At 58.2% G+C, this 12,857-nt stretch overlaps 1 protein-coding gene across 3 annotated transcripts in view; it reads right to left on the bottom strand.

Annotated features, from left to right (window-relative positions):
* Nucleotides 1-3,778, bottom strand: part of LOC144947759 (uncharacterized) — a 44,586-nt gene extending 40,808 nt beyond the window's left edge. For all 3 annotated transcript variants that reach the window (XM_078877109.1, XM_078877111.1, XM_078877110.1), the window contains exon 1: nt 3,552-3,778. The gene's annotated coding sequence lies outside the window, so the exon portion shown is untranslated. The remainder of the gene's footprint in view (nt 1-3,551) is intronic.
* Nucleotides 3,779-12,857: the final 9,079 nt, after the last annotated feature.

The raw sequence follows: 12,857 nt of genomic DNA, 5'->3' as shown, positions 1-12,857 counted from the left end.
AGTGTGGCTGCACCAGGCCGTGATGTTCGCACACCGGGAAACTAGGAAATGCATGCGCACGTGAGCCTGGGTGGACTGGTTGCGCATAATTGCCCCCAAGGCATAAGCTCTATAACCGACACGTTTACCTGCACAGCCTGTTTGCAGCAGCAGCTCGCCACTCACACACTGAAACCATGTGCAGCACCACTGCACTGTGGTGCAGCACCACTGCACTGTGGTGCAGCATGCACGAAACGCTCACCTTTAATGTGCACTCGCCGTGTTTCTACTGTGGAGCCAAGTCTGCCCGTTCACGAGCAGTCCAGCCGCACCAAGTGATGTTCGTTATACCAACGTATCGTTGTTAGCCAAACATCCCATTGCAGGACCATCCTTAAAAATTGTCTCTGGACTCAGTCTGGCTTGGCCAGGTAAATAAGTAATTATTGTTATACACCAGCCTGGTCATATTGGTGAGTCTGGACCGAGTAGACCATGACTTGGGGTTGAATTTGGGACATTACAATCAGGAGCCCAGTGGCTAAAAGACACGGAATTTAAAGCACAGACAAGTGAGAGGAAACATCACTTCAGGTGTTTTATACAAATGACCAAAGCACTCTAAGGAAGTAACTATTTTTACAGCACATACATTGAAGCCAAGTACTTCATCAGGCATTAACTCTACTTATACACTTTAGGTTAATGGTTCACAACCTTTGAATGCGGAACTTTGACAGCCGCAGTAAAAATCTAAAGCACCCACCATAAGTCGAGGAGCTCTTTCGCTATACCACTGGCTGCAGGCAGCCCAGTGTTGGGATTACGAATTAGCATTCCGAAGAACTTTACACAGCCATGTGTGTCCTACAGCCGACTGCACACACCTCAAATGCTCATGCAGCCACCCAGAGGTATACTCACCCACCCTTAACAATTCCGACTACGGACAGTCAAGCACGATGCTACTTGGCTCATCATACGAGCTCACAAAGCGAACCGCGTCACACCCACATATCATCCTTCAACGCGTGTGCTTCAGCTCGACAATGTTTCATTATCCCCTTCAAAAAAGTTTGTGACCTTTCTCCTGCTTTCCTATCTGATCTCACTTCCACCAACGTTTTTCATTGTCTCACCACTCCTCCTGCCTTTCATTGCCACTAATGTCCGTATTAAGGGGATATTACGCCTCCTCTTATGCTGTTCCTCGGGTCTATCTGTTATCTTATTCATGTTTCTTACTTAAAATGTCCGTAAGTCTAAAAGCAGTACACGTGCACTTGTGTTGACAGTTCTGTTCCGGCATACATTATTCTGGTAATTTGTAACAAAAAATACCCATGTGAGAAATGTACTCTGGAGAAAACAAAGGCCCTTTGCAATAATTTACAAATGTGGACCATCACGTGCCAGTGTCAAAGAAAACATTTAATATTACTCCAACGAGATGACAGTGGCAGTCCCTACGTGGCAATACCGTCGTTACACAGCTTGCCTCGCAAATGAGATAATGGATCTCAATGGACTGCCATACGCACTAATTACATAATTATCTGGCAATGCGTGAATGGTTTAGTTTAGCACTAAGCTGTTCAGATTAATCAAAGCAAAAAATGTACTACAGCTAGTGTTGCAAAATGTGCTAAAAATATTCCCTGCGCTTTAAAAAGAAAATCCACCAATTAACGAAATCATGTTAACAAACAAATCATAACAACAAAATCAGCACGCTGCAGCAGGGAACGAATTGGACATTAACGGCAGCGCTGAGGGAAAGCGAATGAATTGTGCTGCTTTGTCTAAAGTTTACGCGCTATAAACCACAAGAATGTAGTGGGAACACGGACAAGGGCTGGGTGTCGCATGTTTTGTAAATGAGGATGCCATACGGCACGGAGTCAGACACCACCAGCCACGTGAGCGGATTAAGCGAGGTAACTGGGCGTACTAAGTACGATCATTTCGGACCCAGTCTGTGACACATTTATTTAGTTTTTTGCACATGCAGCATCCACGTCTGTCCGAGCACTGGGAAGTTATTAAACTGGACATTGGTTTAGAGAAGCATGCAATCACTGACCCACACACTTCAGAGTATACAGAAGGTCTGGCTTGTACACAGTGCTGTGCTTGTATTGACAAGAGGCCTATCACGTGTACAACTAAACTGCACTACGTGATTTCTCCTCCGTCTCTTACAGGGACATTCCCCAAAGTGACAACGGGAGGCTCTATTTGTTGCGGGTTACCTGAAAGGACACTTAGCCTCATATAACAGATGTCTTCTGAATCGTAAACATTGTATTTTCATCTTCTGAATCGTAAACATTGTATTTTCAAGGTGCTGACAGAATACACATATAGCTTATATTCGCTAAGTGTTGTGTTAATCAATACTGTGGAGTTGTAAATATATACCATGCTAAGTACAGCGTTAACCAATGCAATGGTGTATATCTTATCGGCAGAAATCTTGGACACCGGCCGTGCCTTACAATGGGATCAGAAGATTAGTGCAGCTCAGAATAAGCAGGTCTCTACTATCATAGACAATGACGACCCAACGCAACACGCCAGAGTTCACCACGGTGAGAGCGCTCGCAACTCAATGCACTTATGGTATGGCTGGGATAATGGAAGCGATGCAAACACTGGCATGTGTAGCAAAGCCTGTCTAATTTAGACACTAAATTGTACAAAAACAACCATACACAGATGGAGGTAAAAGGTCAAAGGTCACTTTGATGTTGATGAGGCATTGTACACACCATACACATTTACTTCGTCGTGCGATTCTACAAAGCGGCATGAGCCGCTTTAAATCTTCACGGGCAACACAACACGGAAGATGAGAGAATGAGAGTAAGACCACATTGAGCACTGCAACAGGAATACTGTATTAGCGTTAACATCAGTGTTCGGCATGTTAAGAACCTCAGTGTTATCCATGTTGGCACGAGTGATTTGTTAACCTTAGTATTATCATTGCTATCAGCAGTGTTATCCGCGTTAATCAGATATCAGTGTTAAGTGTAACCCCACCGTGTTGGTAAGTTACCCCTGTTAAACTCACCGTTACCCCTGATAAGCGGTAACCTCACTGCTACCCATGGTAAGTGGTAACCTCACTATAATCCCTGGTAAGTGGTAACCCCAAAGTGGTAACTTCGTCGTTTCTAAGGTTAGTGGTGGCCTCTTATCCATGGTAAATGATAACCCGTTATAACTGGTACGTGTTAAACTCACTGTTCCCACTGGTCAGTTACCCTTGGTAACAATTAACCTCACCGTCACCACTGGTCGGTGATAACCTCACCGCTACCACTGATGAGTACGAACGTCACTGTTACCCCTGTTAAGCGTTGACCTCACCGTCACCACCGGTAGGTGGTAACCTCACCGTTACCACTGGTAGGTGGTAACCTCACCAATTTCCGTGTAAACTCCACTCGGGCCTTGCTCAGGAACGCAGCCCCCCCGCCTCGCCTGCGAGCTCTGCCGTTGATCGGGCGCCAAAGCCCGCAGGCAACGCGGGGTGCGTGCGGCGACAAGCAGCGAGCGCTCACCTGCGCTCATCCTAGGCGCGCCGTCCCCGCAGGTGTCACGGGTGCGGGAGAGGCCCCGCGACTCGCGAACGAGAAATCACCCCGAGTGCGGTGTCGGGATAGGGGGGTAACGGGGGGGGAGCAAGAGAGAGCCGCCTTCTCAAAAGCCTCCACTCGGGGCCGCCTCTCGAAGGCCTCCACTCGGGGCCGCCTCTACGGCAACGCAGGTAGCCCCTCCTCCTCACACGGGCTCCATAGGAGGCTCCCCATTGGCTGGCCGGCGGCACAGCCCCGCCCCCTCTAGCCCACGTGACGGAAGAACGACGCGTCCCATTTGTCGAGGTTTGGGCGGCATCCAATCGCGCAGAAGGTGATTCCTCGTCGATTCCTCGTCGATTCCGGTCGCGCGAACGAGGAATCGATTCTCGAGGGTTCTCTGTGAATATGATCCTTGGACCTTTAAATCAAATTCTAAGGTACCGCAGAGAGGTGACTTCGGTTTTTATAAATATTGTTGATGGGATAAGTACGGTGCGAAAGAAGTTCAGTATACATACACAAGCGAACCTAGGATGAGCGCAGGTAATTCAATACAGCGCTTCCGAAGAGAAACGCACGAGGTAACGTGCTGAGTAGGAGGAATCCATGCGTGTGCATGATTATTTTCCCAGGTCGTTCTTTTGGTGTAGCGAGACACAGCAAAAGCACACATACGCGATCTAACACCCCAAAAAACCTGTATTGTGGATGATATTGGTCCACGTGTCAGACAGCGCGACATCAGCGGCTTAGTCACGGCATCAAGAGCTCAGGGGGTGCGGCAAGCGACGTCGATGCGCTCACGGTCTCCAACATTTAGCGGTGCAGGGGCGAACAAAAAACACAACTCTGATCATGGATATGCACTGTCCTTGAAATTGATTGATCCACACCCGAGACAGCTTTCCTTAGAGCATAGTCTCACATGGTGTTGGACCAGATGACGCCAAAAGGCGTTCCAACTGCAGGTGTAGAGGAGTAGAGAAGAGTGGTGGCATCGTGTGCGCTGTCCGGTGCGGTGACATCACGGGACGTGGGGTCGCACGCGCTGGGCAGTGCACGTGACGTCACCCCTCCTAGGGTATTTAAGGGAGACCCCATGACGTAAGCGGGGTCACTGGAGGAACGGGGATAGTAGAAGGGGTAAAGAGGGAACCAGGGATAGTGATATGTGTTAATAAACCCTGGCGGAAGCCCCAAACTCACCTCCGTCTCCGAGTACCTCCGTCTACTACTCAACAACTGGCGTCAAAAGTTTACACCGTCGCCAACATGTATAAAGCGGGCGCACGGCGTAAGAACCCACCGGCACATGACTTGGAGGGTGCCGAAGGCGGAGAGGAGGCTCCAGCAGTGACCCCGGAGCCCGGGACCCCGGTGACGGTCCCCATGGAGTTGAGCGGACCGGAGCGGGAGGAGTCGGCTGCAGGGAGTGCCAGCTCACCGCCGCCGCCAGAGACGGAGAGCGTCCCCGCAGCTCTGCTGCAGCAGCTCCTGCAGGCGGTGGGGCAGCTGACCGTCAGGTTGGCCGAGGTGGAGGCACGGACGCAGCCAACCGGCTCGCACTCGGGACGGGAGCAACTGTCAACTGCCAACGTTGAAAGCGCCGCCGTTTTCCCAGCGACCGCTCCACCGGAAATGGCCGCCATGTTGGCTGCGACGCAATCCGCGGCGGCCATGTTGGCTCGGGAGCCGTATGCGGCCGCTGCTACGGCTGCGACGCGGCGGCCGGCGGACATTGTTGCTGCGACACCGCAAGTCGGCGCCATGGCTGCCATGGCGACCGCGACGCCGCGTCTCTCCACCGACGCGGCCGGGGTTTCTCGGCACGCCGCTCCTGCGGGACCAGCCGCCGGCGACGACGCGGCTCTACATCAAGCTGCGCCCGCCGGGGGGGCCCCGGGTAAGTATGCGCGTGCCGTCCTCGCCGGGCCGCCGGGGTGGGCAGCGGCGGCTGCCGCTGCCCCGTACATCGCCGTGCCGCCGGAATGGGCCGCGGGTGCTGCCGCGGCTCAACCTGTCGCCACGCTCACGGGGCCGGCCACCGGCGATGCCGCGGCTCTGCACCTCGCCGTGCCTGCGTCCCTTGTCATGGATGACGCCGCGGCTCCGTGTTATACCGCCGCGTCTTCGGTGTGGCCCATGGAGGCTGCAACGCCGTGGTGCCTCGCCGCGTCGCGAGAGGTTGCCGCGGCTGCGGCCGCTGTCCCGCACCTCGCTGCGCCGGCGGGGTGGGCCGCGGGGGCCGCCGTGGCTCCATGTTATACCGCCGCGTCTTCGGCGTGGCCCGGGGAGGCCGCAACGCCGTGGTGCCTCGCCGCGTCGCGAGAGGTTGCCGCGGCTACGGCCGCTGTCCCGCACCTCGCTGCGCCGGCGGGGTGGGCCGCGGGGGCCGCTGCAGGCCCGAATTATACCGCCGCGTCTTCGGCGTGGCCCGTTGAGGCTGCAACGCCGTGGTCCCTCGCCGCATCGCGGGACGACGCCGTGGCTTTGTACGCCGCCGCTGACAGGTGGGTCGCGAAAGCGCAGGCGCCTTCACACCTCGCTGCATTTACGGCGTGGCCCATGGGGGCCGCAACTCAGCCACAATTCGCTGCGCCTACGGCGTGGCCCATGGGGGCCGCAGCACCACCGCACCTTTCCGCGTCTTCGGCGTGGCCCGCGGGAGCCGCAATGCTGCCACCGCCGCACCACGTCGCGTCCGCCGGGTGGCCCGCAGGTGCCGCTTGGCTTCCACACCTCGCGGCGCCGTGCGGCCAATGGCAGCGCCGGTTACCCGACGTTGCGCCGTTTGTCGCGCAAGGGGGCGACTGGTCGGCCTTCCAGGACCGGTTCGACGCGGCATACATGTCGGTCGGCTGGTCCATGGAGGAGGCCTTGCCGGCGCTTCCGACCTGCTTGAACGAAAGGGCTCTGCAGGCCTTCAAGTCCATCCATCCGGCCAATCGGGCTACACTCCCGGCCGCCTATATCCAAATGGCCAACGTTTTTGAGCAGCCGTCCACCGCGCAGCTAAAGTTTTCATTGCGGCGGCGGGAGGAGGGGGAACTGCCGCTGGCCTTCCGCTGCTCGCTCCTGGCCCTGGCGCAGGCTGCATACCCTGACTTGTACGGCAGGGCACTTGATTCTATGGCCTTGGGGAAGCTGCTTGACCTGGCAAGGGAGCTAGGAATTGCTCTGTCGATCAACAATGATCGGTAGATCACATCCTTGGCGGTCGCCGAAAACATTCAGGCGCACCTCTCCCTCCGCCAACGGCCTCAGATGGCGGCGTGTGCGGGGGTCCCGGCGCCGGACGGGGGGGCCACCTCTCAGGGGGTGGACACCCTCGCGGCCCTGGCGATGCCCGATCGTCGAGGAAGGGGGGCGGGTGGTCGCCGTCCGGAGCAGCGGGGGCGGCCGAGACCTTCCCGTTCACAGGAGGCGGACACGGTGGCCTGCTTCCGCTGTGGTCAGCGGGGCCACATTGAGCGGGGCTGACAGAATGCCCCGGGGGCCTTTGGAAAAGGGACTCCACCTTCTCCCAGACCCTCCTTGGCATCGGGTCCGGGCCCCCAGGCGAGTCGCGACGCATCATCTCCGCGGCCGCTCCCTTCACCTCATGCATCTAGCGGGGCTAGGGCCCATCGTCATGGGGTTGTCCTCGAAGGGTCGGGTGCACCATCGTCATCACCCCCTCAATGGCCCAGACAGACCCGCCACTGGGATGCGCTTGCGCATAGGATGGTGGCGGCAGCTGCCGGCTCCTCAGCGGTGGCAGGATATGTGCAAGGGGTGCACGTTCGCCTCCTGGTGGATACGGGGGCGTCAGCCACCATTATTTCTGGGGCCATTTTTGGGCTGCTACCCCGCAGCGTGGGTCCGTTAAGGCCGGTTCGCGGGGCTTGTGTCGCCGCGAACGGCGGCAGTTTGGGCATCTTGGGCCACGTTGTAGCGTCGGTTCGGGTTGACGAGATTGAGTTGGCCGGGCCGATTTTGGTCTCCAGGACCTTGGCAGTGCCATGCCTCTTGGGGACCGACTTTTTGTCTAGGATGCCCATCCGAATTCTCGTTGACCAGGGCTGTGTGGAAATGCCGTCAGGGAGGCGGCTGCAATTCCTACAATCGCCTACCGTCCTGTCTCCCTTGGTCGCCGGTGTACGGCCCTTGAATAAAGTGCCGGTGACCGTACCACCGGCGTCACAAATCCTGATACCCCTTAGGTTGCGCAAACCGCTCGAAATGGGCTCCACGGAGACGGGTATCCTCCTGTCCCCGTCAAGCTACTTTTCAAGGACGAAGGGGTTGGTGGGCGCCTTGACAGCCGTGTCGGGGGGCCAGGACCTTTTTTTGCAGGTCCTCAATTCGGGACCCTTGCCGGTCGTAGTCCCGGCCGGCGCCGTCCTGGCACACGCGACTCCGGCTCCTCCACCCGAGAGCGCTGCCCCGGATGGAGGGGTCGTGGCGGGCGTGATGCGCACGGGGGACCCCGACGCATCATGGATCGCCACGTTGTGCGACGAGAATGCCTCGTTGTCCTCCGGGGAACGTTGGCAACTCCGCGACCTCATCGAGCGGTTCACCGATGTGTTCAGCCAAAGTAAGTTTGATCTGGGTCGCACTACTCTTTTGGACCACCACATAGACACGGGCGACGCGGCCCCTATTCGACTTAATTCCCACCGCTTTAGCCCAGCGGAAAAAGATCATGTCCGCTCGGCTGTCGAGGAAATGTTGGCGGCGGACATCATCTCCTCATCTACTAGCCCTTGGGGTGCCCCCATTGTGCTAGTCAAGAAACGGGACGGGAGTCTCCGGTTCTGCGTCGATTTTCGTAGATTGAACAAGATCTCGGTGGCTGATGCATATCCATTGCCTCGCATGGATGATTCCCTGGACGCCCTCTCGGGCGCGCAGTTCTTTTCGACTTTAGATTTGCTCTCCGGCTTCTGGCAATTGCCACTGGATGAGGCCTCTAGACCCAAAACAGCGTTCCGCACGCCCCAGGGTTTGTTCGAGTTCAATCGGCTTCCTATGGGTCTCCATTCGGCCCCGGCCACCTTCCAGCGTCTCATGGAGATGGTCTTGGCGGGGCTGCAGTGGGAGTCTTGTCTAATCTACTTGGATGACGTTATTGTTTTGGCCGTACGTTTGGTGAGCACTTGCAACGCCTTGAGGCGGTGTTCGTCAAAGTGCGTGCTGCTGACTTAAAATTCAAACCCCAGAAATGCCACTTGCTACAACCATCGGTGAGGTATTTGGGACACATTGTTAGCACGTCAGGTGTCGCCACGGACCCGGATAAAACGGCTTGTGTCCGGACGTGGCCGACTCCCACATCTGTCGCGGAGGTGCGTAGCTTTGTTGGCTTCGCATCGTACTATCGCCGGTTTGTCCGCGATTTTGCGACAATTGCGAAGCCACTGCACGCCCTTTCCGCCAAAGGCCAAAGGTTTCACTGGGGCGCGGAGGAGGAGGCGGCTTTTGCGGCGCTTCGCACGGCCTTGGCGGATGCGCCGCCCTTGGGGTACCCGGATTTTACGAAACCCTTCCTGCTCGATACCGATGCCAGCGACACGGGAATTGGGGCTGTCCTGGCCCAGGTGGTCGACGGGGTTGAGAGGGTGGTAGCCTATGGCAGTCGCGTTCTGTCCTCGACGGAACAGCGATATTGTGTGACCCGGAGGGAGCTTTTGGCCATAGTTTATTTTGTTCAGTTGTATAGACCATATTTGTACGGTAGGCTGTTTACGGTCCGAACCGACCACGCGGCCCTAGAATATTCGCTGAAGATTAGTCAGCCCTCGGGTCAGCTGTCTCGCTGGCTCGAAGTGCTCCAGGGTTACCCCTTTGATGTAATCCACAGGAAGGGGACACAGCATGGAAATGCGGACGGTTTATCCCGATTGCCGGCAGGCGGCGGGTGTGCTTGCGCCCTGGGCTCTAGCCGTTGCAAGGCCCCAGGGGACGCCGCGGCCCAGTTGGTCGCGTCGGCCGAGACGGACACCCCTCCAGGTGCGGCGTCGCCCGCGGATTTCGGCCTTGGACTTCCCCGGGAGGTATGGTCCGGCTTGCAGATGGAGGATTCCTCTCTGCTGAAGCTACGGCGCCGTGTCGGACATAAGGCCCGGAGCTCAGCTTCGTCGGCTGCCCCGGCGATCGCCGTGCATGACGGACTACTCATGCGTTGGGATGCCCAATTGGAACGCTATTGTGTGGTTGTGCCCACTAGCCTGCGTGGTAAATTAACCCGAGCCATTCACGAGAAGCTTATGCACCTTGGCTACCACAAGACCTTATTAACCCTTAAGTGGGACTATTACTGGCCGGGTGTTGAGGGTGACGTGGCACTGATTTTGAAGGGTTGCCACGACTGTGCGCGGAGGAAGGCCCCAGTTGTCCGGGACTGGGCCCCGCTGCAGTCCATCCGGGTTTCTCGCGTTAATGAGCTCGTGGCGCTCGACATTTTGGGGCCATTCCCTGCATCCCAACGGGGCCACAAATACCTCTTGGTGGGCGTTGAGTACCTCACACGTTGGCTCATGGCATGGCCTTTGGTCGATCAGTTGGCCTCTTCTATCACCGAGGCCTTCGTCCAGGGGTACGTGTTTGACAAGGGCGCGCCGGAACAATTGTAGACTGACCAGGGGCGGAATTTCTCGTCTAGGTTGCTCAAGGAGGTGTGTGACCTCCTTGGCACCAAGAAAATCCACACCTCGCCCTACCACCCCCAGTCAGACGGGATGGTAGAGCGCTTGAACCGCACCCTTACGTCCATGCTGTGCCACCAGGTGAACACGTCCCAGTCAGACTGGGACCTGTTCGTCCCGGGGGTCTTGGCGGCGTATCGGTTGGCCCCTCATGCCTCCACGGGATTTTCGCCTTTTTATTTGATGTACGGTAGGGAACCGGAGCCCCCTGTGCACGTCCAGATGGACGTTGGCTCCTCCAAGAAGGGGTCGGCGGTGCCGACCCCTTTGAAGGTCGCGCTTGACCGGCTGCGCGAGGCGCGACAGGCCGTTGACGAGAATTCCGCAAGCCGGCAGGCGGCTAATGAGCGGCTGCCCAAACACCAGGCAGCTGGCCTCCCGTGGGTAGCGGGTCAAAAAGCGTGGCTGCATTGTCCCCAGGTCCCCGTTGGCACATCGGCCAAATTGCATCGCCCTTGGCAGGGACCCGTGGAGGTTGTGGAGGTCCGCCGGCCGCAATGCGTCCGGATTCGGTTCGGTCGCCGGCAGTGGATAGTGCACCCGTCCCGGCTGGGTCTCGTTGACGGAGGTGACGTCCGACCTGTGTGTGTGCCCCCAGGCCCCTCCCGAGTGAGGCCGACAGAGACCCCCCGGTCACCGGAGGCCACGGCGGTGGGCCTGTTGCCCGCTGACGGGCCACCTGCACGGGTGGCGGACACCGTACGGGGGAGCGGGCCAGCAGCGCATACCCGCTCGAGGGGGATGCGGCTCCGGTGACGGCCCTGATGGCCGTTCAGCGGGCCCAGCCCCTGGCGCCCGTTCGGCGCTATCCGGCGGATGAGGCCTTCGGGCTCTTTGTTTTGTTTTTTTGTTGTTGTGGTTGTTGTTGCTGTTGTAGGGGTGTTAGAGAGAGAGCCGTTATGCATGGCAGCTTATGGGAAACAAACACAGTGGACGGGGCTACGTGAGTGCACGGGGGGGGTGCTCTCAACGACGTCCGCACCAGGCAGCCCGGGGCCCCACCCCTCAGCGGGGGTTGAGTATAAAGGGGGATGTGTCAGAGGGCTCGGGGCAGAATGTTAAAGCTAAACCAGTGAAGACCGAAGATCGTCTAGCTAGAGCCCTGGACTCCCCTGGGACGCCGCCCTTGTCAGGGCCGCGCAGGACCGAGCCAGCGGCGTGGTTCCGAGAACCAGAGCTAGTGCTCTGGGACTCCGGGTACCGTAGCGCGACTTACCAGTGTCGGGCCAGACAGCCTCCCCTAGCCCGTTAGTGGAGGACTAGGAGGTAGGTCAGAGATAGCTAGCAGTGTATTCCCAGCTAGCCGGGTGAGGGGGCCGACCCCCTCCAGTATTGTATGTCCGCGGTTGTGACAACTGTTGCGGAATAAATACGTGTGCCTCAACCCCGGGTGTCCAAGAGTCCTCAACGGTATTACATCTGGTGTCAGAAGTAAAAATCTATGAACATGGACACGCGCCGGTCAGCTCGGGTCAGGATACCGGGGGCGGAGGACACCGCTGCAGTCGGAGAGCCCGGGACGGGTGAAGAGAGCACGGAGCAGTCGGGGCCAGATACGGCTACGCCGCAGCAACAGGAGGGTGGAGAGGTGTCGGCAGAGGGGCTGAGGCAGGCGCACGCCAAGCTGATGGAGCTGCTGCACGCCGCTGCCAGCATGCTGGACCACATCACTCAGCTGGGGGCTGCTGGACCGCCACGGGGCAACGAAAGCCGACGACCACAGCGCCTTCCCGCCATTTCGGCGGAACACCAATTTGAAAATCCCGCCATCACCGCAGCTGCAGTTGAGGGCGTGGCCGGCCTGAGCATCGCGTCCAACGGCGGGCATACAGTACCTGCCGCGTCATCGCCAACGGACGGGACGTCACCACGGGTGCGACCGGCGATGCCATTGGTCGTGCGCGCCGAAGCAGAGCCGGGTGAGGGGGACGAGGAAGGGCGACCTTCTGCGGCAGCCGCTGCGCTACATCAGCGACTGCCTCCACTCAAAGAATTTGTGGGCGAGGAAGGCGACTGGGGCGGCTTCCAGCGGCGCTTCCTCGCTCACCAGGAGATGGCGAAGTGGACGGACGCCGAGGCTCTCTGCGCGCTGCCAGCACTCCTCGACAGCGACGCCCTCGCCACTTTAACATCGGCACCGAAGGAGAGGCGCTCTACGCTGCAGACGGCGATGCAGGTGCTGGCTGCAGTTTACGGTCCGCCGTCAGACTGTCGCCAACTCTTCTACGATCGCCAGCGGGGGGCAAAAGAGTCGCCTCTGGCGTACCGCACAAGCCTCCTGGCACTGGCAAAGGCGGCCTTTCCACGGATGGACAACGAAGGTGTCGACGCCATGGTTACAGAGAAGATACTCCTGCTGGCGGACGACTTGGAGATCGTCATCGTCGCACAGGATGACGCGGAGATGTGCTCCCTCCAAGCAGCACGACTCCTCCACGCAAACCTGCTCGCGCAACGACGCAAGGCCAGCAAGGCGGCGAGCGGGCGTACCGTGGCCGCAGCCACCCTCCCGGCGGAGGAGATCTGCGCCATCGACCATCATCCGTCGTCGTCACCAGCGCTCCCGCGCTGCTACAACTGCGGCATCCGGGGCCATGTC

Source organism: Lampetra fluviatilis, chromosome 46 (genome assembly GCF_964198595.1).
Source record: "Lampetra fluviatilis chromosome 46, kcLamFluv1.1, whole genome shotgun sequence".
Classification (NCBI taxonomy): Eukaryota; Metazoa; Chordata; class Hyperoartia; order Petromyzontiformes; family Petromyzontidae; genus Lampetra; species Lampetra fluviatilis.
This window is presented reverse-complemented; position numbering and strand designations above follow the sequence as displayed.